The 26,101-nt window shown below is 37.7% G+C and overlaps 1 protein-coding gene across 2 annotated transcripts in view; it reads left to right on the top strand.

The window, feature by feature from the left end:
• The first annotated feature begins 2,446 nt into the window (after positions 1 to 2,446).
• FILIP1 (filamin A interacting protein 1) overlaps positions 2,447 to 26,101 on the top strand; it is a 188,674-nt gene continuing 165,019 nt past the window's right edge. The window contains exon 1 of one of the 2 annotated variants that reach the window (XM_045498800.1): positions 2,447 to 2,885. The gene's annotated coding sequence lies outside the window, so the exon portion shown is untranslated. The remainder of the gene's footprint in view (positions 2,886 to 26,101) is intronic. The other variant, XM_045498801.1, reaches the window with a different exon arrangement.

The raw sequence follows: 26,101 nt of genomic DNA, 5'->3' as shown, positions 1-26,101 counted from the left end.
TGGATTATGTAGGAAATTCTTTTGTCTGAATAATTGTTCCCTGAGGAAAGCTTTCAAAATAATTTCACTTTATAAAGAGGGATAGAGAATCCAAGTGTATATATGTGTGCACATGTGCATGGGTGAGATAGAGAAAGAGAGGCTGATTATTGTGGAATACTGAGTTAAACAAGCACATGTGCCAGTATAATTAAAGAACATAATTTGAAGGTAGCAACAGTATCTAATTATATAAAATACTCTGTATGCTGTTGCTTGTGATCACATTGTTTAAAATAAACTAATGGCAATAATGGACGCTAATCCAAGTGTTATAGAAAACAATGGTGGGAGGACTAGATTTTCACTAAAGAAAAAAAAACAAAACAAAACACTGAGAACCCTAATTGTCTGGATAGTTAGAGAGGAAATAGCTTTCATGCTCATGATGGAATTATCTAGGCCCATAAAGGTAAAGTGGGCTATTTCCTCTCAGTTATCTTGGCTTGAGCTGTAAGTTCTCTGCTTCTATAATGTGAACTTAAAAAAAATTTTTTTTAATGTTTATTTATTTTTGAGAGAGACAAAGTGTGAGCAGGGGAAGGGCAGAGGAGAGAGGGAGACACAGAATCTGAAGCAGGTTTCAGGCTCTGAGCTGTCAGCACAGAACCTGACACGGGGCTCAGAACTCACAGACCATGAGATCATGACCTGAGCTGAAGTTGGACACTTAACTGACTGAGCCACCCAGGTGCCCCTAATGTGGACTTTTAGTAAGAGTGAAATGATACATTCCTGGAGTCCTCTGCAGTGAAATGGTTCTCAACCTGGTGGGCTATGTTGTGTGCGGTATGTACATTTTTGAAACAATAATCTCTCCACACCCCTTTGTAATTTTTAAAAGTTCTCGTGGTGATTCTGAACCATGTTCTAGCCCAGTCACACACTTCTACCTCCTATCAGAATCCACTTTTTAGGAACTGTGAATAGATTGTTTCTAAGAGATCCACTAGTGTTCTAGAAGAGTCAATTAATTTCACATAAGAACACTTCCATCTTAATAGAAGCCTTTTTAAAAAATCAAGCTTGACCTAGACCCAGAAAGACTAAGAATCCAAACAAATGCAATTTTATATGTGAATAGTAGTAAGTAAATTAAGAGTAAAGGATGAATACTGTTAGTGTGGTGGCTGGGATGGGAAGAAGGAAGATGTTTTCTAATGGGTTGAGGTATGGGGGGGGGGTCAGTGAATCTTGGAGGTGAGGGTAATTGTTTTAAAAAGAAGGACACAGACACACACACACACACACACACACACAAACCCCTCTTGTGAAAAGTGGTAGCCTTTCCCAGAGAGAAGTTAAGTGTTATCAAGTATATTGAGCACTTCTCACAAATTTACAATGCTCAAAATATTAAATCCATGCCTTTACATGTCTCCTTGGTCTAGTTTCAGTTTGCATGTCAAAAAAAGAGTATCATTAGACTGATAAACTGATATCAGGAAAGGGACCAACCTTTATAATGGTGTTAGTGAGGTTTTTGTCAGGGCAGTATTCTAGTGTGTTAACAAATAATGGCGTGTGTGTGTGTGTGTGTGTGTGTGTGTGTGTGTCCCTTCCTACTTTACCTGTGCTAAAGGGATCTCTCTCAGTGCCTCTTACATATGTAATAAATAGTCCCCAAAACTAGTTTAGCACACTTTTTTTCAAATAAGTCTAAATCTTGGCAGATTAATACTATTTTAGGATATAAGAATAAAATATCTTCAGACATTCTTCATGTGAGAGTGCAGAGTAGAAGTGACCCTTCTCTGGTTTTGGAGACTGCAGGGTTAATGATGAGGCAAGTCTGTCAACAGCTAGAGGTGTTTCAAGCCCTGGTTTTCCTGGAGGGTTCTCCATTTCTTACTTTGAATGAATGACCTGAGTGAGAATGCTAAGATTTTCCTTCTTAACCTTACTCCTTTCAAAAACATAGTATTACAGACATTCCTTTATGTTAACCTTATTTTAATAACATTCAGGTATTTAAACTGATCAAGTCTGATATGACAGGGTAGGTCATCTAGCTATGAAAGTAAAATACCAGTGTAAAACACTGTCTGGAATGATCACTTTCTGTGAAATTTCCCAACAGTTGTGATACATTTTAAAAAGGCTTTTTAAATTTAAGAACATTTATCTGAGAATGCCTAATTGAGAAAAGTACTGCACATTGGTAAATTGCTCTGCTCAAGACAACTGCTGCTATTTCTTCATCATATTTAAAGTCTCAAATCACAATTTGTATTTAAGAGCTTCAAATAATAATTACCTCTGTGTAATGAGCAGAAGTCCTTAAAAGGGTCTGCCGGTTTCCCTGAAATCTTTTACAGGGTGAGCAGAGCTATATCCACTGATAACCCAGCTGCCGAGGAACTGAGTAAAGCCGGCTCCAAACTTCTCAGCTGTTGACAGGCTTGACTTGCTGAGAACACTGGTTAAATATAGCACGCGCGAGCTCAGCTCCTCAACAAAGTCATTGCTCCGACAGTGTTGTGAAGGGAGCAGAAGACGAGAAATCTAATCTCAGAACCCAACAACACCTAGCAACAGTTGAAAAAACTTTTAAACAAAAGTCTGGGTGGGAGATATACAACAGCCTCCAATTTCTGCTGATCGGGATTTCAGGGAGAAGAAGCTGCTTTCTTTCCCCTTCTCTCTACTCAGTTTCCTGCATGACTTCAGCTATTGGCCAGTCCTAGGAAAGAAAGTGGGAAAAGCTTTTTCCTCTGTATTCTTTTGGGTTGGATAGTTTTCCAGGACTCCAGTCTCTCTTGGGCTGTGGGACAAGCCACTGGGTTCTTCAAAGGATAAACTACCTCCATAAAGGACATACTCTTGGTTAAACAAGCTGCCGTCAGGTAAGACCAAAATAAATAGCTATTTACTGTCTTAAGAAATTTCTGCTTCTACAAGAAGTGTTTTCTCTCAGATTCTGTGTTGTCAGTTTCCTTTGATTCTTACTGTTTCCACTGTGTGATAACACATTTAAGGAATTATCATAATTATTGTGAATTATTTTTAAAGAATCAGTACTGTCATCTCTCTCAGAATTATGCCAATTCCTTTTTAAACACAAAGATTGTTATAATGTTTTAATAGCCATCACAATATTTCTGCCAAGTTATCATTCTTTGGCAGGTAACAGAAATATGGCAAAGGACAAGTTCACAGCTCCTTTCACAGTTAAGACGGCTAAACAGTGGAAGAGATCTTTTCCCTAGGAGCAAAATAACGTTGATTTACTGAAACTAGCTGAGCAGCTTGTGTGGTAAATGAGAGGAGAGTCCTGTATGGTGTTTGTATTGCTATACTTAAGACGCCCTGCTATCTGCTTTTCCCTTTGCTTGATTCTCTGATTACACTGGTACACCTTGTGCTGGTTCTGACCTGGTTACGTTACAGTCACCCCAAATGCTTCTGACTAGGCACAAAATATGGCTGCTGTAAAATCACTACTTTTGCAGTTGTTGAATATAAACCATTCAGGAGAATGTTTTTTTTTTGTGTGTGTGTGTGATTTGGAAAATGATAAACTGAGTAATTGCTTGTGTATAGATAAAACAGATTCTGGTTTCTAAAATGGAAATTGAATTTATTAGAAAAAAATTCTTTCTAAAGTTGTATATGTGTGTATATGAGTGTATTTACTATCATGTGAAGGAAATCCTCCTTTTATCTGTTGGTATATTGTCTCCCCCTCCATGAGTTGCCATGCGATTTTATCAGAAATGCTTAGAGTGATCAATTTCACACTGATTCTGACAAAAGTTGTGGCTGAATGTTGGGATATGGTTATTGAGACGTGGTGTCTATAACTGGGCTAGATTTACATAAGAAATTTTGTTCCTTTAAGTGAACATGATGATTTGGATGAATGTTCTAAATCTAAGGATAATATAAAACATACAGATGCACATTTTGAAAGGGAATTATTTGAGTCTATATTGTTAACTTAAACAAAGAATTTACCCAAGACCAGTTTTGAACAGGTTGTTTATTGACATTAAGAATGTATCAACCTTTCAGTAAGTGTTCCTATGTTAAGAAAAATTCATTAAAGCTCATATATCGAATATGCAGGTAAATGAAATAGTATATACATTTCAGTATGCCCAATGCTTCATAATTCTGATTGCATGATTAGTTTATGAAGTAAATGAAGCTAGTCATATATAATGAATGTATACAAGTAATAGTGCAAAATGCATTCTGGTAACCTTGGTATCAGAGAATGAAGCTCCTGGTGCTTTAGTGGAGATGAAGTATCTTCGTCTTGAAAAAATTTTGAAAAGTCAGAACAAAATGCTTTACATTTTTCTTGTTTTTATCTTGGGAAGGGTCACATTGTTGGCTTACAAATGTATGTGTAAAGCCAAACTCTGCCATTAGTTCTAGGCATGTAATTTCTTTTGGAGTTAATGGAACACTGTGCAGATAACTGAGTACAGCATTTGGCCTTGAGTGAAATCTATTCTTCAAAATGAATCAATTTCTGAGAATCATTGTCTTCATGGCTGTAAATTTACTCATGAGAATAAAAAATAGCTGAAGTTAGACCGTGTGCTTCCCTCCAGTATATGAACAATGAAACCCTCCATGAACCGTGCGGATTCTGTTCTCCTGATCACTCAAATTCACGTTTCTATGTTATTTCGCAAACTACCCTTTCCCCTTTACCATAAGGGTTGTTAGATTCCATTGTTGTATCTCCTACCACACTAAGACCTCTTCCCTTTACTCTCAGTCTGGATTGTAACAACGCTGGCCCCCCTACCACCCCTTCTTGCCATCCAAACCACTTTGCCAATGACCACAGGGTTAATTTTCCTAAAACATTCCTCTACTTGTTTCTCTATTCTTCAGTTATCTTCTGGGACTCCTGGTTGCTGCCAAACACCTAGGCTGGGTATTTTGAAAACCTTCCATCATCTGGCATGTACTTAACTTTTCCAGTTTCACCTCCCATTACTCAACAAGTGTCCTTCTGCTTCAGATATTTCAGATTTGGAGCCATTCTCCAAACACATACACAGTGTGCATTTCAGTGCTACACCCCTGCCTGTTTCATTCCCCCTGCTTGGAATACCTTTCCTGCCTTTTCCTGTAGATACCTTGTCCACTCTTTAAAGCCCAGATCAGTGTCTTCTACTTTCACAATGAGTCTCTGACCATGCCTTTTAGAAGTGATTCCTTTTTAGTTTAGACAGTTTGGTGCTCTGTTAGAATTAAGGAACGTTGGGACACGGTTTGTGTTTGTAAATTCAGAACAATTTGATGAAGCAATTGGGTGCAAAGCGTTGTCCTAAGCATCGCTTGGTTATGGAGCTTTTTATCCCCATGCACACTGTGGATGTTCTATCAACTTTTTTGGCTCAAGATTTCTGATGATGAATACATGACAAAGTATAAATAGGTATAAAATCAAGAAAAGCCACTTACAGTGCAATTAATAACTTTTTATCTCAAAAATTTCTCAAGGCAAGTCTTCATAGTTTTATTATGCACAGAGAAGTTACAAGTAATTCTAACTATGCTCATGTACCTGATTGTGGAGATGATGTACCTCTTGAGAATAAAATAGAAACAACTATATATAAAGACTGTGTATATATATATGCTTGTCCTATGTATGCATCTACCCACCTAAATGCTATAACTCATAACTTTTATCATCTTTTGGTACCAGATTCAATTTATAACCACCTTTGGTACTGCTCATTCAAGTCATGGTATTTTGTGGATCGTCATGGATAACAATCTGGCTTGGAACATTAAAATATTTAAATATCATGTTGTGATCCCTTTTTTCTTTTTTCCCTAGATATTTAAAAATAGAGACATTTTTCAGATTTATTTTTAATCACTCATGAAGACCATAAGTAAGGCACTGTATGAGATAAAACATGAATTATGATTTTGAAGCAATTTTTTCTGTGTCCACCAAAAGAAAGGCATTCTCTTTATACTTTCAGATAGCAAAGGAAGTTAAATTTACTCTTCTACATGTGTTTAGCAAGAATCATTATAGGATTTTACCAATGAAATTTGTGAAATATTTAATATATTCATTTAGCAATGGTTTTCCTATGGTTATATTTTAAATTTATTTTGTTAGAAGCAAAACTTGGTGGCAAAATACACATTCTAAACTAATGCTGATGATGTGTTTCTTTTTTGGAAGATGAACATGTCTTTGTAAAACAGGCGCCTTAAGAAATAAGGTTTTACAGAGCTTGCTTAATCCATATTTTTACTTATTTGTCTCATGTAATTTCTCTATACATGAGGATTTTAGAAAAGCAGCAGCTTGAGAAGTGAGGGGAAAGCTTAGGTTGAGATCTGTTTTAGCAGAAAGATTTCAGAGAGAACACTGGTAACACCTTGTTAGAAATATGACATGTAAAAGACTGCAACATAAATTTGTTTATACATTAATTATTTTATTTTATTTTATTTATTTAAAAAATTTAAAAAATATATTTATTTATTGTTGAGAGAGACAGAGACAGAGCTTGAGAGGGGGAGGGGCAGAGAGAGAGGGAGACATAGAATCCAAAGCATGCTCCAGGCTCTGAGCTGTCAGCACAGAGCCCGATGCGGGGCTCAAACCCATGGACAGTGAGATCATGACCTGAACCGAAGTCGGATGCCCAACCAACTGAGCCACCCAGGCGCACCTAATTATTTTAAATATATATAGCAATCGAAAGATAAGCTAATAAAATAAATTTTGTTTCCTTAAATGTGAATTGAAAATACAGCAAGGATATTGGTATGAAGGAGGAGGTAAGGAAGGCTAGTAGCACAGACAAGTCAAATGGCCTGGATTCAGATCTTCACTCACTACAACCCCGGGCAATTATTCTCTGTGCCTCAGTTTCCTCATCTGTAAAATGAGGATAACAATACTATCTTCCTCATAGAGTTGTTTTGAAGATTAAATGAGTTAATAAAAGTTAGTTGCCTGGTAGACTTCTCAATGAATTTAAGCTATTATTGCTTTATTATCACATCTTAAACGTAGTTATCTGTTTATTTTAATCTTTGTTGCATACAAAATTCTTAGATATAGATATTCTGTGAACTCAAGTTCATAGATCATAGGAAAGGCAGAAGAATGTATTGTTTAAATTTGGAATCTTGTTTGGGACATACTTTGCTGCTGGGTACTCTAAGCAGACATAGTTTGAACTCCGGCCAATAATTTAGTATGGAATTTATGTTTCAAACCCTCTCTTATCTCAGCAGTCTGCTGTCTTATAGAATCATTACTAAAAAGGCTAAAAAATCACCCACAGCATAGACTCTTCTACGGTTTCTAAATTTGCACTTGGAGATAAAGTATGTTTATACATAGTGCTTGGGTGCCTCTTTTATAGCCTACAACACTGGGTAACGTATGGCAATGAAGATTTCCTCCTCCATAGAAAATATACTATTAAATTTATCACTCTTTATTTCTTCACTTAGATGTTTTGTTTTGTTTTACTAACCTAGTAACAGATAAAAATGAAAAGACCAAAAAAGGTCATCTCACGCTAGCTTTAACCTTACCAAATGGAAATGAATTCTTGCTATTCATTGTCCTTAATCCTATTCATTCTTAAACATGACAAGAAAGTATATTCCAAGGCAAACAAACAAAAAAAAACCCCTTATATCATAAAGATGTGTGTGTATATTATAAGGTACTTATATTCTGTATATTTAATTTAGCAAAAATATTTGAAACACTCTTATAAACAGGGAAGTTTCTTAGTAGCTTTAGCTCCAACAAACCTTATGCCGGGTAGTTATGGTTTCAACCCGACCCTTTGCTTTATTTTTCCCAATTGAAAGGGTGAGTTTCTAAAACATAAGGCAAACTGAGTTTTAGAATTGTCATTCTCTAATGAAAACCTTGCTATAGAAATAAAGTAGGAAGAAAAGAAGAGAAATAGGAACTTTTCCTGGCTTTACAGAATACATTATTAAGACTTGAGGGTAAAAATATAGGAACCTCAGGAAAATACATTGAATTATGTTCTTCTTTTCCCTTAAATGGTCAGTCCTACTCTTTGGCTAATCAGTGAAGGGGAAAGAGTACTAGTGCTTTCCCTGTGGCAATAGCTGACGCAGTTTGATTTCAAAGGCAAGGCAGGAATTATAGAAGAACTTGGAATAAGGAAAGTCAAACGTGAATTGAGCAGTTAGCGCTAGCTGGCCGCTAACCAGCTGATTGCAGAACTTGAGAAACTCCCAACAGAAATGAAGTAACAGGATGTTAACCAGCACCCCAGTCCCTGAGAGCTTTGTTTAAGCCACAGCAACACTGAAAAGTCAAAAGAAGGTTGGTGTTGCTTTTCCTTTTTGGGAAATGGTGTCAATGTGCATAATATTGGGTGATTTATGTGTTTCTGAGGTCTGTGAAAGACAGACTAAAAAACTGTAAAGCGAATGCAGAATTGATCTCAAGTGATCTGACTGTAATTGAGCCCTTAGGGTTAAGGGATATTTCTGTTTTTGCTTTCTTGCTTAAATTCTGCCACCTACTTCTTTTACTCAAATATAGATGAACATGATTGTTACCCGACTGGCCAAAGACCTTATATGTCTACACTTGAAAAAAGTCTTTTTTTTTTTGCAACAACTAATTGTAACTACCATCTTCCCAAGTTACTTTGAAGAGATGAATTATCTGCTGCTTATCTTTGTAAGGAAAAGGTGTAAGAAATCCATGAACTGAACACATCAGACTTGGCCAAATTCATTCTTTAAAAAATGATTTGCTGAAGATTTAATGCTGAAAGGCAATTTGATTAAAAACAGTAGACTGTTGACATCATCAAGACAATCAAGTTACTGCCAACTTGCCTTGTTTGTCTAAGAGATCTTTATAAAAAATAAGGTTTTTAGGAACACCCACACATACACACACAGAAATACATTCATAGGTGATATGGTAATAGGGATAAAAGGATTTTATTTTTTTTTATATCCCTTTAATATACTTATGTCTTAACTAATTCACTTTAGGGCCTGCTTCTTTGAGGTACCACAGCACAACAGGAAAGGAAGAGGCATTGCTGAGTTCATAATGCTATTTCAGTGTGGCAGCCTAAGTACATGAGGAAATGACGCCCTGGGCCTGTATTTGGAGCCTCACAGTTACTGTGACGACAACACACACACTACTGGAAAACAAAGATGGTCTGCTTGCCAGGTTGAGCCAGGAAGAGTTTGCCAGCTCAGATTTTTCCTAATTATTCTGTAAATCTTGAAATGTGACATTGGAGATATGCAAGCCTCTTTGTATTTCAAGAACTGTTTAGTAAGTGATACATACTTGAGCAGCATGGTGTTTGGATGAGGGAGGGGTCTTACACATAAGCTTAACTTTCACATGTTGTCTTGATAGACACCATCTTCTGGTTTGGACATCATCAAACCAACTGCTTTGATCACAGGCTGTTGTTTGCTATGGTGCATAAGGAAGCCAACTGCATTGGTAGAATTCACTCCTTAGGGGCTTCTCAACTTTGGGTTACATATCTCCACCTTCTGTATGCTGTTCATTTCAGAGATCATTGACCAACATACCAGGTGTTCCTACCAATGACTGGGCATCTGAATCCCAATTCTTATATAATGATATAATCCATTATATAATAATAATAACTGTGTAAAATTCACCTCATCTATATAATGTATATCATATAGCTATACATAATTATTTACTATATACAGATGATGACAATATTGGGTAGCATGTACTGGAGATTATTGTGCCAAGCACTTCACATGGATGATTTTATTGACTTCTCATAACAAGCTTGTGCGACATTAGTTTTCTCTCTGTTTTATGGATTGGAAAAATGAGGCTGGTAGATGGTAACAAACACGCCCACTGGTAAGGTGAACATTCAAACCTAGGCAACTTGACTTTAGCTAGCCATAATTTCAACCAGTTTCTTGTAATGTAGGCACTAGTTCAAGGAAGACCTCCACCTAGGTGACTGTGAGATGTTTTAGTGAAAATTGTAGAATGTAACACTGCAGGGAGTCAGGTGCTTCTGCAGTCTGAAAAGACTCACCAAGAGCAAAGAACAAAGAGATTCAGGGCCAACTGGCGACTCTTCTCCCAGATCCAGAAGTAGAAACAGAAGGGCTTCAGTGGCCCCTGGAGTTGGGCAACCCAGGAAAAGCCAGGCCTGGGTACTGGAATGCATAAGTTATTCTTCCACAGTTATTGATAGGGCAGTGTGATTCCCTGGGAGAGGGTGGCATGGAGCATTTGCTTTTATGAGTTATTAAGGCTGCTATTGTAGCCAAATCTATTGATACTATTGGGGTTTTGGTTTCCTTCTTGCCTCTGTTGACAACTCAGAACTCCACTTCCTTTTTTAAAAAAAAATTTTTTTTAACGTTTATTTATTATTGAAAGACAGAGACAGAGCATGAGCAGGGAAGGGGCAGAGAGAGAGGGAGACACAGAATCTGAAGCAGGCTCCATCTGAGCCATCAGCACAGAGCCCGACACGGGGCTCGAACTCACAAACCACGAGATCATGACCTGAGCTGAAGTTGGACGCTCAACCAACTGAGCCACCCAGACGCCCCTCAGAACTCCATTTCTGTAGTAACATTTGAAATGCTCTGCAAATCTCTGCCTTGGTGATAAACATTCAGTTTGTTAAGTGTGTTCAAAAGAGAGTCCTACAAAATACTTATTCCAGGTGTTGGTGTTCCTTGAAGAAGTCTTTGGTGGTGTGTGTATATTGGTTGGAGGAGGCAAGGAAGGAGAGGATAGAACGTTTTGCTTTATATAAGAGCATTCATAGGCTCCCCAAGACTTTGTTTAGGGAGTGAGTTGTCAATCTGGCATCATGTTGTTCCCTCAGAAAAAACCAGAGAGGTTGCTATAGTTTAAGGAAAATTATCCGATGCTTCAGCCAGTGGTTTGCTCCTGTGGAACAATAGTGTGAACTATTTTATTGGATATTTGATTTAATTCTTTTATCTTTATTAACCAAGAGTTAACCACTAATGATGCTAAGTGTCTGATCACTTGGATATAATTAAAATTTTTGAGTTTCTATTTACACGTACGGCATGGATTATCTGAAGTAAAAGGAGATAAATTCTAATAAAATTTTGATGGAACAGATAATGCTTTGCTTTTTCTTATGCCAGTGTCCATAAATACTCTATGTATCTAATATCCCAGGTGATGAGAGTGAATATTCCAGTAACGTAAATGTTTCATGTGAAGTGAGCACATAACAGAATGAATCTCTACATCTGAGAAATTTTATTCTATGAATTGTAGACAGTATCTTGTCAGAAATATATTAGCACACCTTGACCCCCCGCCTCTTGCAACATATAGATAAACATTCATTACTGGTCAATACACAGGACTTATACTACTGCTTACCTGACGGACTAAACACTCTTTGCAAATACACTCTTTGCACAGGTTTATTTAATCCAAAATAAAAGTACTGACCTATTTCATCAAGGTCCTCTGTTTCATTCACATGATCTCTCCTGATTTCCTTACAACAAGTAAACTCAGAACTTCCCTTTTGTCATCTCTTGTCTTTATGTAAAAAGGTGTACCAGTATCAAAGGAAGAAGAGAATTAGTGCTATATCCATTAGAGACAAAGGGCTTGACTGTTGGCTTCTGGAAGTTATTTTTTTCTTTTTTCTCATTCAGTTATTCTAAATTTCTCTTGGCAACAAAACTGAGATAGCCTCTTAAATGGAAGATATTAACAATTTATCATATTAATGCAAGAGCTATCTAAAACATTCTGTAAGAGCTTCTAGTTCTCTGGGTACTTTTGTACCTGGTCTGATTTCAAGCAGGAATGGGGGCTCTGAGTCTCACACTGTTGAAGATTATATAGCTTTGGTCTTGAAGCCAACCTTACCCAGCAGGAAACTGAACTCTGAGTTCACTTGGAATGGTCAGAACATCTAGTCTTGTGGTTCTCAATACTCTTTTGCATCAGGCTCACCAGGGATGCTCTAAAAATTCAAATGTCTGGGGATATGCTCCAGAGGTTGTGATTCAAGCTCCTGAGTAGGTGCTCAAGTACTGATCTATTTTGGAAGCTTTTATGTGATTGTAATGTACATCTGGGGTTGAGAACCAGTTATCTAGTTACAACCTCATCATTTAAAAGAAGATAGTACTGAGGTGAAGGAAGAGAAGTCACTTGGCAGAAGTTACAAATTCCTCTGAGTACCAGTCTACTACCCTTTTTATCACATGATCATTATAAATAATAATGTAAGTAATATTTTAATTTTTTTATGTCTATGTATTTTTGAGACAGAGACAGAGCATGATCTGGGGAGGGGCAGAGACACAGGGAGACGCAGAATCCGAAGCAGGCTCCAGGCTCCAAGCCATCAGCGCAGAGCCTGACGTGAGGCTCCAACCCATGAACCATGAGATCATGACCTGAGCCAAAATCAGATGCTTAACTGATCAAGCCACCCAGGTGCTCCTAAAATAGCTAATATTTAATGAGTGCTTTCTATGTATTAAGCACTAACACCTCCACAGGGCAGATACTCATATACTCTACATTTTACAGGTAAAAAAGGCTGAAAGAATTGTCCAAAGTCCCCTAACAAGCAAGTGGCAGATCTGGGATTTGAGTCAAGCAATTGGACTCCTCAGTTTGTACTCTTTTATTTTATTTTCTAGTTTTTAAAATTTACATCCAAATTAGTTAGCATATGTCAGTTTGTACTCTAAAGCTCTTCATTGCTTTGCTGTTCTGGAGCTAACTCTGAGACTGTAAGGTGTTAAATGGTAGCTGCTTCCCTGTTTCAGCATCAGCGATCTTGTGGCAGCTGACCTTGGTGCTATGATAACTAACTGGACTTTCTGCTTGACTAAAGATTGGTTCCTTGCTTTCTCTATTTGCCCAATAAGTGGGCCAATTGGAGACAACCCATTCTCTTAGACACTGTTCCAGGTTGCTCCATTTCCCCAGTGACTTTGTTTCTGTAACTGTATTTTCTTGCCCTTGTTCACTGATATAATATCTTCTGCCTTACTTTTGGGCACATATTCTTTTTATCGTTCCATGGAAATTCTAACCACAGACTCTAGTCTCCTGTTCAGACCCTTGACTTTTCCCCTAGTCCTGTGGCTTTGGCTGGTTTCACTTTTTTCCCTGGGATTCCCCTATCGGGATGTACATACCATCCGTTAACTTCTCATGATAGCAGCAACAACAGGAAGGGATTAATTACTTGACTTCTTCTATGACAGCAGGTGCATTGGAAACAAGCTGGTCTGTCCCATGGAACTGACTGGTCCCACAGCCAGTGGGTTAAATACCCTGAAGACCTTTGAAGTCTACATTTTTAGGCAGCATGTATAGAATTAATTTTCTGATTGATTCTGTAAGTTTGAAGTTCTAAAGAGCAGGATTTTTTACATGTAGGGGAAAATCTATAAGCATTGTCTGGTTAAATGAACCTTACCAAGATGAAAGTCATCAATGGCAAATCCTGTAACACAGATTATTCTAAGCAATAGAATCTAAACAAAAAGTCAGAGATTATAATTATTCTGATTAGTATTTACTTGTAAATTTTAAAAATAAACATGATAAATAGATTGAGATATGATTTGGCATGATCTTTAGAATCACATTGCACAAAATAAATGCTCAATAAGCATTTGTTAAATTGAATCCATTAAATATCATGAAACTGAGAAAGCAAACATTACTGACAAGTTTCCATTGATTGGATTTAACATGATTGTTTTTTATAAACATAGGAATAACAATCAGTGACCATGGGTGATTATCTCTCTGCTTCTCAGTATTCTCTTAACCTTATTGGTCACATGTTGCTTTTATTACGATACAAATTAAAAATCAACAAACACTTAAAATGTCCATTAGAGTATCAGAGAATAACCAACTCATAACTAACTGAGTGGAAGCTGTACTCTAGCTATGATTAGTAGGATATAGATGTATTTCCAATAAGAGACTAAAACTCTTCCTTTAAATATAATGGTATAATGGGGCAGCTGGCTGGCTCAGTTGGTAGAGCATGTGACTCTTGATCTCAAGGCTGTAAGTTTGAGCCCCACATTGGCATAGATATTTACTTAAAAAAATAAATATAGTGGTATAAGACAACTATTGACACAGACTAATTGCAAATATTCACCACTTATCTTTTCACTCATGCACTGAAAAACTCATGAAAAAAACATAACCAGGCTCTTATTGTGGTTTATTAGCTGGAAATGTTCTCATCCTCGGAAATCTATTTTGGAGTTAGGATTGCTCCACTCCCCTACAAGTGGTAAAGCAACAGCTGCCATTTAATTAATGTGTCTGCTGACAGCTCCAGCTGATGAATACCATTGAAGTTCCCTATCAGCATCAATACTACCCACACATTACTCCAAAAGGAAATATTGATCATAGTTGCTTGATTTTGTCTTAATTTCACCATAGCTTTCTTCCCTGCATCACTTCCCCCAAATTCCAATGATGCTGTTATTTACATCACCATTCACATCTTCCAGGGAATAAAGTCCCAGTGGAACACATGTGTTCCTGGTGATGTATTGCGATGGAATCTCACCAAAATGAACACGTGAAATGCTGAGCTCAAACAGAGGAGAAGACAAGGGAGAAAACCAGATGAAAGTGACTTGTGGTTTCTCGGAAAGTGAAGAATTTTGTCCTTTTGAGAGAGAGAGAGAGATTGGAGGGAAAAAACAGAGCTTTTCTTTTTCCACATAGTATGAATGCATAGTTAAAATCCTATGACTTGATTTATGTCTGGCTTACTTTAATATCTGTTCCCAGACACTTTCATAGGAGTTGGACTTCCACAGTACCGACACTAGTTTTGTGTGAGAATTGAAGAGGATTTGGGCTGTGTGAAAGCAACTAATTATAGAGTGAAATTCACTCAGTCTGCTCATGTTGAAAAATATGTTTTGGGCTCAAGCAGGCAAGGCCCATGTATATAGCTGGAAGAAGGGCTGGAGTGGTCCTGAACTGGGAACAGGTGGAGCACAGGATCCAAATGGCATGGGATTAGGTGATGAAGGGTAATCCAAGTTGGCAGTGGGCACCAGAAGGTCTAACATAAAGTTATGGAGTGTCCTGGCATGCAGGTAGAGCATGGCTGTGTCCGATACAGGTAGAGAGTCAACATTCAGGTAAGCCTGTGAGCAGGACCAGGGAGGAGAGCAGGGGGGTGAGATTTAGGGACAGGATAGTTCTGGTGGTGGAGTAGTCCTAGAGATTCTGAGTGAGATGCCAAAATTGTAATGAAATGTCAGAATAACTAAGATGATGCTAAATCTGAGAGTACTGGGCTAGGACATTCTGTGTCCTCTTTCACATTTAATATGTAGCAGTCACCCATTCACAAATATTTTAGATTCATAAGTGTCAGGCATTGAGCTAGAGATTGGAATACAACAGTGAATATTGTATTATTTCTACTCTTTAACAGGTGCTGAAGGTAAGAACAATGGCAATTTTGATGCCATGTGACCAGTGAGTAAATGGTATTGTGAGAGCACCCATCTGGTTTTGGGTAGTCAGTGATTGGTTTAGCAATCATAGGTGGGATGAAGTGACTCTTGCTGTGGGGAAGACGAACTTTTGAGGCTGAAAAGGAAATAGGGCCTGACACACAAGGTCTCAGGGAATGCAGCAGAAATGAATGTGATTAAAATTTCAAATATCTGATTTGTTGCAACAAGTCCACATAGCTTTACAAATGGTGGAGAATTTGTAAATTACATTCTTTCCACTTATATGATAATTTTAATGTTTTTTGAGAATAATGTGATGAAGAGGATGCACACTCTCTATATATTTTCATTATACTTAAATCTATGGTGGCCATAACAAGCCAGCCAAATATGCATCTTGTGGGCTAGAAAATTCTTGACCCTCGCCACCATCCACACTCTTTCACAACAGTGACTGCTCTTAATGTATCTAAAAGGGGTGATGACCACTTCCTATTAAATTATTTGCTTTAGGGCTTTCACAAGCTTGTGTACTTTGAAAAATTGTTACATATATTCAAACTTCACTTCAAGGGCTTAACTGCTGCTGGAGCAAGAAATCTGTGTGAATAGCCAGGAAATTTTTGAAGTGCAAGTTGGGAGGATTGCCTCACCACATATTAAAATAAATTTTGAAACCACACTCATTAAAACACTTTGGTAGTGGTGTCAGAATCAGTTCATATCCGATGAGGATATCAAGGGAAAATAATAGAAAGTCTAGAAAAACAGACACCTCCATATAAGAAGTTTGTGCTGGGAAGGAGAGACATTTCAAATTAGAAAAGAAAATACAGATTTTTCAATCAATGCATGTTGAAATAATTGAAAAAAAAAAAAGAAATTAATTATCTACATCATACCTTATACCAAAATATATAGTAGATGCACCAAAAATGTAAGTGGAAAAAATGAACCTGAAATACTTGAGAATAGATAGATAGATAGATAGATAGATAGATAATAGATAGATTGATAGAGTGGGGAAGATCTTCCTAAACAAGACAGAAAATCAGTAAAACAAGACTAAAATATTTGACTCCATAAAAACTGAAAATTGGGGCGCCTGGGTGGCGCAGTCGGTTAAGCGTCCGACTTCAGCCAGGTCACGATCTCGCGGTCCGTGAGTTCGAGCCCCGCGTCAGGCTCTGGGCTGATGGCTCAGAGCCTGGAGCCTGTTTCCGATTCTGTGTCTCCCTCTCTCTCTGCCCCTCCCCCGTTCATGCTCTGTCTCTCTCTGTCCCAAAAATAAATAAACGTTGAAAAAAAAAAAAAAACTGAAAATTTTACACAGGAAAAAACCTATCTCATGAATCCAGTTACAATACAAGCAGCAAGCCAGACAAAAATATTTTTGACCCAAATAGTCAAGGGCAAATATTCTTAATATAAACAGCTCTCTTAAATGAATAAAACAAAAGAGATACAAAAGAAACATGGGCAAATAACATAGGTAAACAATTTATAATAAATGTGTGGAAAACTAACCTCACTGATAATTAAAAACTCAAAGGAAGGTAGTATTATTTCAACCGACACATTGACAAAGACTGTAAAGAATACAATGCCTTGTATAGTGAGGATGTGAGGAAATGGACACTGTACACTGCTGGTGGGAAAGTCAACTAAGGAAAGCTTCCTGAAAAGCAATTAGACAATATGTGGTAAAAATCCTTATAATTAGAAGAAAAATAAGGTCACTTCCATTTTGAAAAATAGAAGAGTTAAAACACATGTGATGCTTTTGAGAATGCATTGTTTCTTTTCCTTCTATTGTTCCCAAATATTGTCTATTGACTTCTAAAAGTTTGGCAGACCTAGATGGCCTTATTAAAAAAAAAAAAGTCCACATACTTCTTCCTTAGTAGTTTGATAAGATTTCCTAGGAGAGACCCTGCTTCATCAGAGTTGTTGAAATAAGCCTGCCCAGTCCATTTTGCCTATCATCGAAGTGCCAAGTACATCTTAATGGCAATGTACTTCCTGAGTAATGATATTACCGAAACCTAACCTGATAACCAAAATGGACACACTTCCATTGACTGGATCATGAGGGTGAGGGATCAAGAAGCAGGCAGATGAAGTGCGGCAAGGCAGTAAGCTTTATGAGAGATGGGGAAGCTGAGACCCAGAAAGTTTGACTTTCTCAAGGTCATATAGCTTATTAACTCAGGTGTATGAATTCACAGATAAGGCACAGTATTGTGCAGCCTATCTTTCTGGAATTTAGAACATGACCTGTATTGGATTATTTCCCTAGATATCTGTTGTATAAGAGATCAGGATTTCTCTGTCTCATCATGTCCTTGGCACCTCCAGATGTTGGGCTTTTCGGAACATCAGCAACTCTCCTCATCAATTGTGCCTGTCATTCCAGGAGATGGAGGGAGGCTAGTTCCAGAGTGGTGTGTGGTGTGCATGTGTCCTGAGAGAGGTCTTGTGAGGCTGGGACATACTGCAAACGATGCCTAGCTGCTTCCCACTCACTGGTCTGAGAGCAGGGGCATTTTGTGAATGGGTCAGGAGCAGTGATGTGAGTGAATCTCACCCGAGACCTTGTGTGCTAGCATTCTTGTTCTTTCTTCTGGGAAGCCCTTTTTTTGGAAGAAGCCACTCCTGAAAGGTTGCACAGAGGGAAGGTAGGCACTAAACATTCTAAACCAAGCTGATTATCTGGATCATCTCTTGCTGTTTGGTCCTGCAAGATGTGCTGAGATAAGCGGTGGTGCTTATCACTTCGCTTGTCCTTCCAGGTATTCTTCTTCACACACTGGGCTTAAGCAAAAGAGTTCCCTTCTCTCGTACTCACACATGGAGAGGAGTGAGACCAACATTACCTGAATACATTTTATGGTACTTCACTTGGCTCACTTTACTGCTTTTCACAGATATTGTGGTTTTTTATTTTATTTATTTTTAAAATTTATTATTATTAATTATTATTATTATTTTACAATTTGAAGGTTTGTGGTAACCCTGTGTTAAGCAAGTCTACTGGCACTATTTTTTCCCAACAGCATCTGCTCACTTCATGTACTTGTGTCTCATTTTGGTACTTCTCACAATATTTCAAACTTTTTCATTTTCAGTATGTTTGTTATGGTGATCTGTGATCAGGGATAATGGCTCCCTAAATGCTCAGATGGTGGTTAGCATTTTTTTTTAGCAATAGAATATTTTAAATTAAGATATATGCTTTTGGGGGGCGCCTGGGTGGCTCAGTCAGTTGAGCGTCTGACTCGATTTCAGCTCAGGTCATCGTCCCAAGGTTGTGGGATCGAGCCCCACGTCAGGTTCCATGCTGAGTGTAAAGCCTGCTTAAGATTCTCTCTCCTTCTCTCTCTCTCTTACCTTCTGTCCCTCTCCCCTACTTGCATGCTCTCTCTTTCTCTCTGAAAAAAAGATATGTACTTTTTAAAGACATAATGCTATTGCACACTTAATAGATTACAGTATAGTGTAAACATAATTTTATATACACTGGGAAACCAAAGAATTCATTTGATTCACTTTAGTGCATGATATTCACTTTATTGTAGTGGTCTGGAATGGAACTTACATTATCTTCGAGGTATGCCTATATATACAATTCTGTTAATTAGAATTTAAGTTGAATAATAGCAACAACAGTGGTTTATTTCTAACTTCTTTCTGGTGATTGCTAGACCAAGGAATTTAACAATGCATTATTAGGGGTGCTTGGGTGACTGGCTCAGTGGTTAAGCATCTTACTCATTTAAAAAAAAAAATTTTTTTTAACACATATTTTTTAGAGACCGAGAGAGACAGAGTATGAGCAAGGGGAGGGGCAGAGAGAGAGGGAGACACAGAATTCGAAGCAGGCTGCAGGCTCCGAGCTGTAGGCACAGAGCCCAATGAGGGGCTGGAACTCACAAACCGGAAGATCATGACCTGAGCTGAAGTTGGACGCTTAACCGGCTGAGCCACCCAGGCGCCCCAAGCGTCTTACTCTTGATTTCAGCTCAGGTCATTATCTCACAGTTGTGAGATGGAGCCCTGTGTCAGGGCGTGGAGCCTGCTTAAGACTCTCTCTCTTTCTCTCTCTTTCTCTGTCTCTCTCCCTTCCCTGAAGGCTCTCTCTCCCCAAAAAACAAAACAAAACTATACAAAACAAAAACAAAATAAACAAAAACCCACTAATGCATGACTCAACAAATTCATCACATTGTCCATTTCTAGCCCTCTGTTCATTAAACAGCCAAGCCAATGATATTCTCTTGTCCTTGCTTCATATTGTTCTGTATGTACATTCTTATATACTCACTGTGATCATGGGAATTCTCTTTCTTTCCTCTTCTTCCCTTTCCACATGGTTTCAGACCTTGATATGTGTGCGTTTTTTCCTCTCCCTCACATGAGGGCCATCTCCTTCAGGCTTTCTAATCAACTTTCTGTGCTTCCTGGGCTTATTCCTTATTGTCTCCTCTTTTTCTTCTTTTGAGAACCTTCTTTCTATTATTCCTTCTGCTTCAGCCAGTCTTTCTTTTTTTTTTAATTTATTTTTGTTTTTTTTTTTAATTTACATCCAAGTTAGTTAGCATATAGTGCAACAATGATTTCAGGAGTAGATTCCTTATTGCCCCTTACCCACTTAGCCCATTCCCCCTCCCACAACCCCTCCAGCAACCCTCTGTTTGTTCTCCATATTTAAGGGTCTCTTATGTTTTGTCCCCCTCCCTGTTTTTACATTTGTTTTGCTTCCCTTTCCTTATGTTCCTCTGTTTTTTCTCTTAAAGTCCTCATATGAGTGAAGTCATATGATTTTTATCTTTCTCTGACTGACTAATTTCGCTTAGCATAATACCCTCCAGTTCCAATCATGTAGTTGCAAATGGCAAGATTTCATTCTTTTTGATTGCCAAGTAATACTCCATTATGTGTGTGTGCGTGTGTGTGTGTGTGTGTGTGTACACACCACATCTTTATCTATTCATCCATTGATGGACATTTGGGCTCTTTCCATACATGTTGATAGTGCTGCTATAAACATGGGGGTGCATGTGCCCCTTTGAAACAGCACACCTGTATCCCTTAGATGAATGCCTAGTAGTACAATTGCTGGCTCGTAGGGTAGTTCTATTTTTAATTTTTTGAGGAACCTCCATACTGTTTTCCAGAGTGGCTGCACCAGCTTGCATTCCCACCAACAATGCAAAAGAGATCCTCTTTCTCCGCATCCTTGCCAACATCTGTTGTTGCCTGAGTTGTTCATGTTAGCCATTCTGACAGGTGTGAGGTGGTATCTCATTGTGGTTTTGATTTGTATTTTCCTGATGATGAGTGATGTTGAGCATTTTTTCATGTGTTGGTCGGCCATCTGGATGTCTTCTATGGAAACGTGTCTATTCATGTCTTTTGCCCATATCTTCACTGGATTGTTTGTTTTTTGGGTGTTGAGTCTGATAAGTTCTTTATAGATTTTGGATACTAACCCTTTATATGATATGTCATTTGCAAATATCCTCTCCCATTCCGTCAGTTGCCTTTCAGTTTTGCTGATTGTTTCCTTCACTGTGCAGAAGCTTTTTATTTTGATGAGGTCCCAATAGTTCATTTTTGCTTTTGCTTCCCCTGCTTCAGCCAGTCTTAGAGAGAATCTTTCAACATTCATGTACATGAAAGTTATAGAAATCAAGATACTTTTATTAATGTTATAGAGAAAAAATTGTTACCAATAATTAATCTTCAACCTCAAGATTTGTTATCAATTCCAGTCAAAACTGTTAACCCCAATCATTCTCTAAGAAATATACACTTTGGAGGAGGGACCTGCCATTTTTTCTAGATTATTGTATAACAGAGCAGAGTTTGAAGTACAAATTACCACTCAATGTAAGGGTCAAATCAGATGCTTGGGAACTGGAAGATTTTTTTTCAAGTTCATTTATTTATTTTAGGAGAGAGAGCAAGAAAGAGAGCACGACAGGGAGGGGCAGAAAGAGAAGGAGAGAGAATCCCAAGCAGGCTCTGCACTGTCAGCTTGGGGTCCGACATGGGGCTCAAACCCATGAACCATGAGATGATGATCTGAGCCAAAACTGAGAGCCAGACACTCAAGCAACTGAGCCACCCAGGCACCCTAAGGGAACTGGAAGATGGTTTGACTTGAATTTCTTCTCAGTTTTTTTCTTTTAAAATAGGCTTCAGGCCCAACATGGAGCTTGAACTTAGGACCCCGAAATCAAGAGTGGCATGCTCTATTGACTGAGCCAGCCAGATACCCCTCTTCTCAGTATTTTAAATTTGTTTTTCTTTTTTTTTTAAGTTTATTTATTTTTGAGAGAGAGAGCATGATCTGGGGAGGGGCAGAGAGAGAGGGAGACACAGAATCCAAAGCAGTCTCCAGGCTCTGAGCTGTCAGCACAGAGCCTGACGCAGGACTCGAACCCACAAGCTGTGAGATCATGACCTGAGCCGAAGTCAGAGGCTTAACCGACTGAGCCACCCAGGTGCCCCTATATTTGTTTCTCTATTCTGGAATTTTGTGCCTTAGGGGGGAATAATGTCTAATACATGAAGAGATTGAAAGAACATGGTATGAGTACCATGAATGTAAAGGTGTTTAATATACTCAGAAAAGGTCAGAATCTTGGTTACATAAAGACCTCAGCTAAATTCCAAAAAATTTTCATAAGTGCTTTATTTAAAGGATCATTATAAATTGTAGATTTAAAAAATATATATGTGGAATGGATTGAACACAATTTTCTAAAATATTCTTCAGAAGATTCGATATAATGATGGTGTGAAATTGCTTTTTGTAAAGCCCAGCTTAGTTTCCTCATTAAGAGTGGTTCATGTATTTGTTTAATTTGGTTCAATCCAAACTAAAGTTTAAAGTTTACATATAACCTCTTATGCTGTATATGATCTGGACCTAACTACAAAAGCAATTGTCTATGTATTTTTCTGTTTAACAGCCCAATTAAAGAGAATGGCAAACTAGGAATAATATCATATTTAATAAGATAAAAGTTGGTTACTTTAAAATAACTTAATGGATTAGTCACATAGCCAAATAGATAAGGAATATTCCACTTAAATCAAAATTCAGTAAGATATTATCTGGAGGTCATAATGCCAAAATTGTATGGATGTGTGTATGTATGTATGTATGATGTATAGCCTACCTTCTTCCATAAAAGATTTAAAAGGTTATCATATAGATTTGATAGGGATTGTTATGCATTGTCCCAAATAAAACTGTAATGTTGCTATATTTTTAAATAAAACATTTCTTGGCTAGCAAATGCATGGGCTTTTTGCTTTCCCTAAAATGCATTTGTTTTGTTTATTTATTTTTTTTTTTAATTTGATACAATCACAAACTTAACAGAAAAGTAGGAAGTACTTTTTCTTCCTGAACCATTGGAGAATAAGTTTCAAACATGATGTCCTTTCACCCCCAGTTCTTTTTCTTTTTAATGTTTGTGTATTTATTGTGAGAGAGAGAGAGGGCACTCACCTACATGCATGCAATTGGGGGGAGGGGCAGAGAGAATCCCAATCAGGCTGCATGCTGTAGTGCAGAGCTGCATGGGGGCTTGATCTCACCTACTGTGAGATCATGACCTGAGCTGAGATCAAGAGTTGGATGCTCAACCAAGTCAGATGCTCAACTGACTGAGCCACCACCAGGTGCCTCTCCCATCACCCCCAATTCTTTCTTTTAAAGTTTACTTATTTATGTTTGAGAGAGGGAGTTGCACCAGTGCACATGGGCTCATGCACGTGTGCAAGTGGGGGAGGGGCAGAGAGAGAGGGAGAGAGAATCTCAAGCAGACTTTGTGCCGTCAGCATGGAGCCCAGATGTGGGCTCAATGGACCATGAGATCATGACCTGAGCTGAAATCAAGGCACACTGGCTGGCGATCTACCCCCAATTCTTTAATGTACATTGCTACAACAAGGATATTTTCCAACATAACTATGACATCAACATCAAGATTAGGAAATTAACATTGATACATTACTACCATCTAACCCTCAGGACTCATTCAAGTTTCCAGTTGGCTCAGCAATGTCTTCTATAACAAAAAGATTTATTTCAGAATTACATATTGCATTTAATTGTGTCTCTTTAGTTTATTTAACTCTGGAACATTTCCCTAGTTCTTCCTTGGCACTTTTGAAGCTTGCAGGCCGTTTGTTTTGTAGAATATCTTCTCATTTGGGTCTGATGTTTCCTCATGATTAGATTTAGGTTCTACAGCTTTGGCAAAGCATTTGTTTTTAATGTCCCCAAATGTCTTCTTTGATACCAGAATTATAACTTTATTGACACAAGAAGGCTATAATATAAATTTAGATTTTCATATGATTCCATCCTCTGTAACTTCAACATCATTTTTGACCTTTATCTAGCCTGTTTTGCTGCATGTGTTGTGGTAGACAGTCTCACCATTTACTGCCTTTGGTGGTCTGACTCAGGGTTTCTCAACCTCAACATAATTGACATTTTATGCTGGATAATTCTTTGTTGTGGGGGTCTGTCCTGTGCGTTGTAGGATATTTATCCTTATGTATCATTAGCCTCCATCCACTAGACACTGGTAGCATTTCCCATTCTAAGGTGTGACAAGCAAAAATGTATTTAGACATCGCCAAATATTTTCTGAGGTGTGAAATTGTCCCTGGTTGAGAATTCCTGGAGTAGCACATTTCTTTCATTGGTCTGACTTTTATTGGTATTCAAATCCTCATGAAACAGAAACAATACTTCAGGCAGTTTCTTTTCTTGTAATTGAGTTCCATCTTTAAAATCTAATCAGAATATTTTATCACATTCTAACAATGGTATTCTCTTTAAATACTAAATATGCCTGTTCTCACTTAGTTTCCAGTGGGCCCTTGGCAGCACATGAGACTTACTTGACTTAAGGTACCAAAAGAAGACTTTTTTGGTGTTTGTATCTCTTTAAACCTTGTGTATCTTTCAAAGTCTACTAAGAAAGCAAAAGCAGATACCTCATGCTTTCCTCCATAGTAAATGGGACTTTCTACTTCCATTGTTCTCTTCATTCCTTAAGGGCACTTATTGTTTGGTCTATACATTTTAGCAAGTACTTATTTTCGGTTTAGCATTTGCTTTTATGCCTTTTTGTTTGCTTGCTCATTTTCAACTTACTGTTTTGTATTCCTATCTCACTGGGGGCTCTTGAAAGCAGAGATCTACCTCCTTTGTGTTCTCCATAATTCTGACATATGACTAAACTGTGTGGAGTGAATACTCAATAAATATGGGATTCAATTCAACTGCTTTTGCCAGAAGTGGTTAAGAATTGTGTATTTTAGAATACGATAGATTCCCACCAATCTTACCTCTCCAAAGTGCAGGAGAGGTAAGACTGCAGGAAAGAAACTTACTTAACATGTATCAGCTTTTCGAGTATTTTCTATTTGTTAGTTAGCCTTAGTATTCTCATGAAACAAATGGAAGTGCTATCTGTTCTGTTCTGTCAATGGAAAGGTGGGCTTATCTCCTGTAAACGATGTTACATGGTAAATACTCTGACTCAAACTGTCCTACTTTGAGGGGTTCTTTTCCCCTCCACAGTTTTTTCATTTTATGAACAAAATTGTGGCTACGTGCTTCTCAACAATTTCAGAATATATATGTCAGCACTTGAAAGTTACCATCATGACCAGCTGGATTTTTCTGTCACTTGGTTAAGTTTGGTTAATTATAACATATTATGGTTTTTTTCAGAAGCAATTTTTACCTTTCACCAAGTCCAGTATGCTCATTGTTTTATTGACTATAGAAATGATAAGACATTTCTCCAAATTTTGACAAATACAGGTATCATATAAGATTTAGTTGTTATCATGGTCGAATACTTGGTCAGAAATATATTTGTCAAAAAACATTATTTTGAGTTTAGTGAGAAAAAGACACTTTATTAAAATTAACTACAAACCCAAGCAATTCTTCCAGTACCAAATTGGCAAGCTTCCTTTCAGTGCCTGTAGTATTTTGTAATAAGTATTTTTTGAGATAAAACCTAGGTGTAAACGTAAATATGTTTAGTTATTCCAAATGCTCAGTAAATAAATCTGATTAAATTCTTTTTTAATAAGTAATGAAGTTGGTAAGAAAATGTTCTAAGAACATACTGTTGTTTGTAAATAGATAGGAATAGCTCTTAGTATTTTAATAAACTTAGATGAACAGATATATTCTCCAAGATGGTATTTTTTTTATGTAGCATTATGCAATCTTAAATACAAACCACTATTGTTACAAACAGTGATTTCAGAAATATATCTTACGCAGGCTTGGGGCTTAGGCTGGTTGGCCAGTGCTGTACCTGGAAAATGAATCTTCCTGATCATGCAGTAAACTCAGAAACAGGCCTGGTGGTCACCAATCACACCTGTGCGCACAGTCATTCCTCTAAGACTCCAAAGCAGATTGGAAGAAATAGCACATTGCCAAGTTCAGTCTTCAGGTTGTATTTTTTTTTTAAGTTTATTCATTTTGAGAGAG

Source organism: Leopardus geoffroyi, chromosome B2 (assembly GCF_018350155.1).
Source record: "Leopardus geoffroyi isolate Oge1 chromosome B2, O.geoffroyi_Oge1_pat1.0, whole genome shotgun sequence".
Taxonomy (NCBI): Eukaryota; Metazoa; Chordata; class Mammalia; order Carnivora; family Felidae; genus Leopardus; species Leopardus geoffroyi.
Note: the sequence above shows the minus strand (reverse complement) of the source record. Positions and strands in the feature narration are given on the sequence as shown.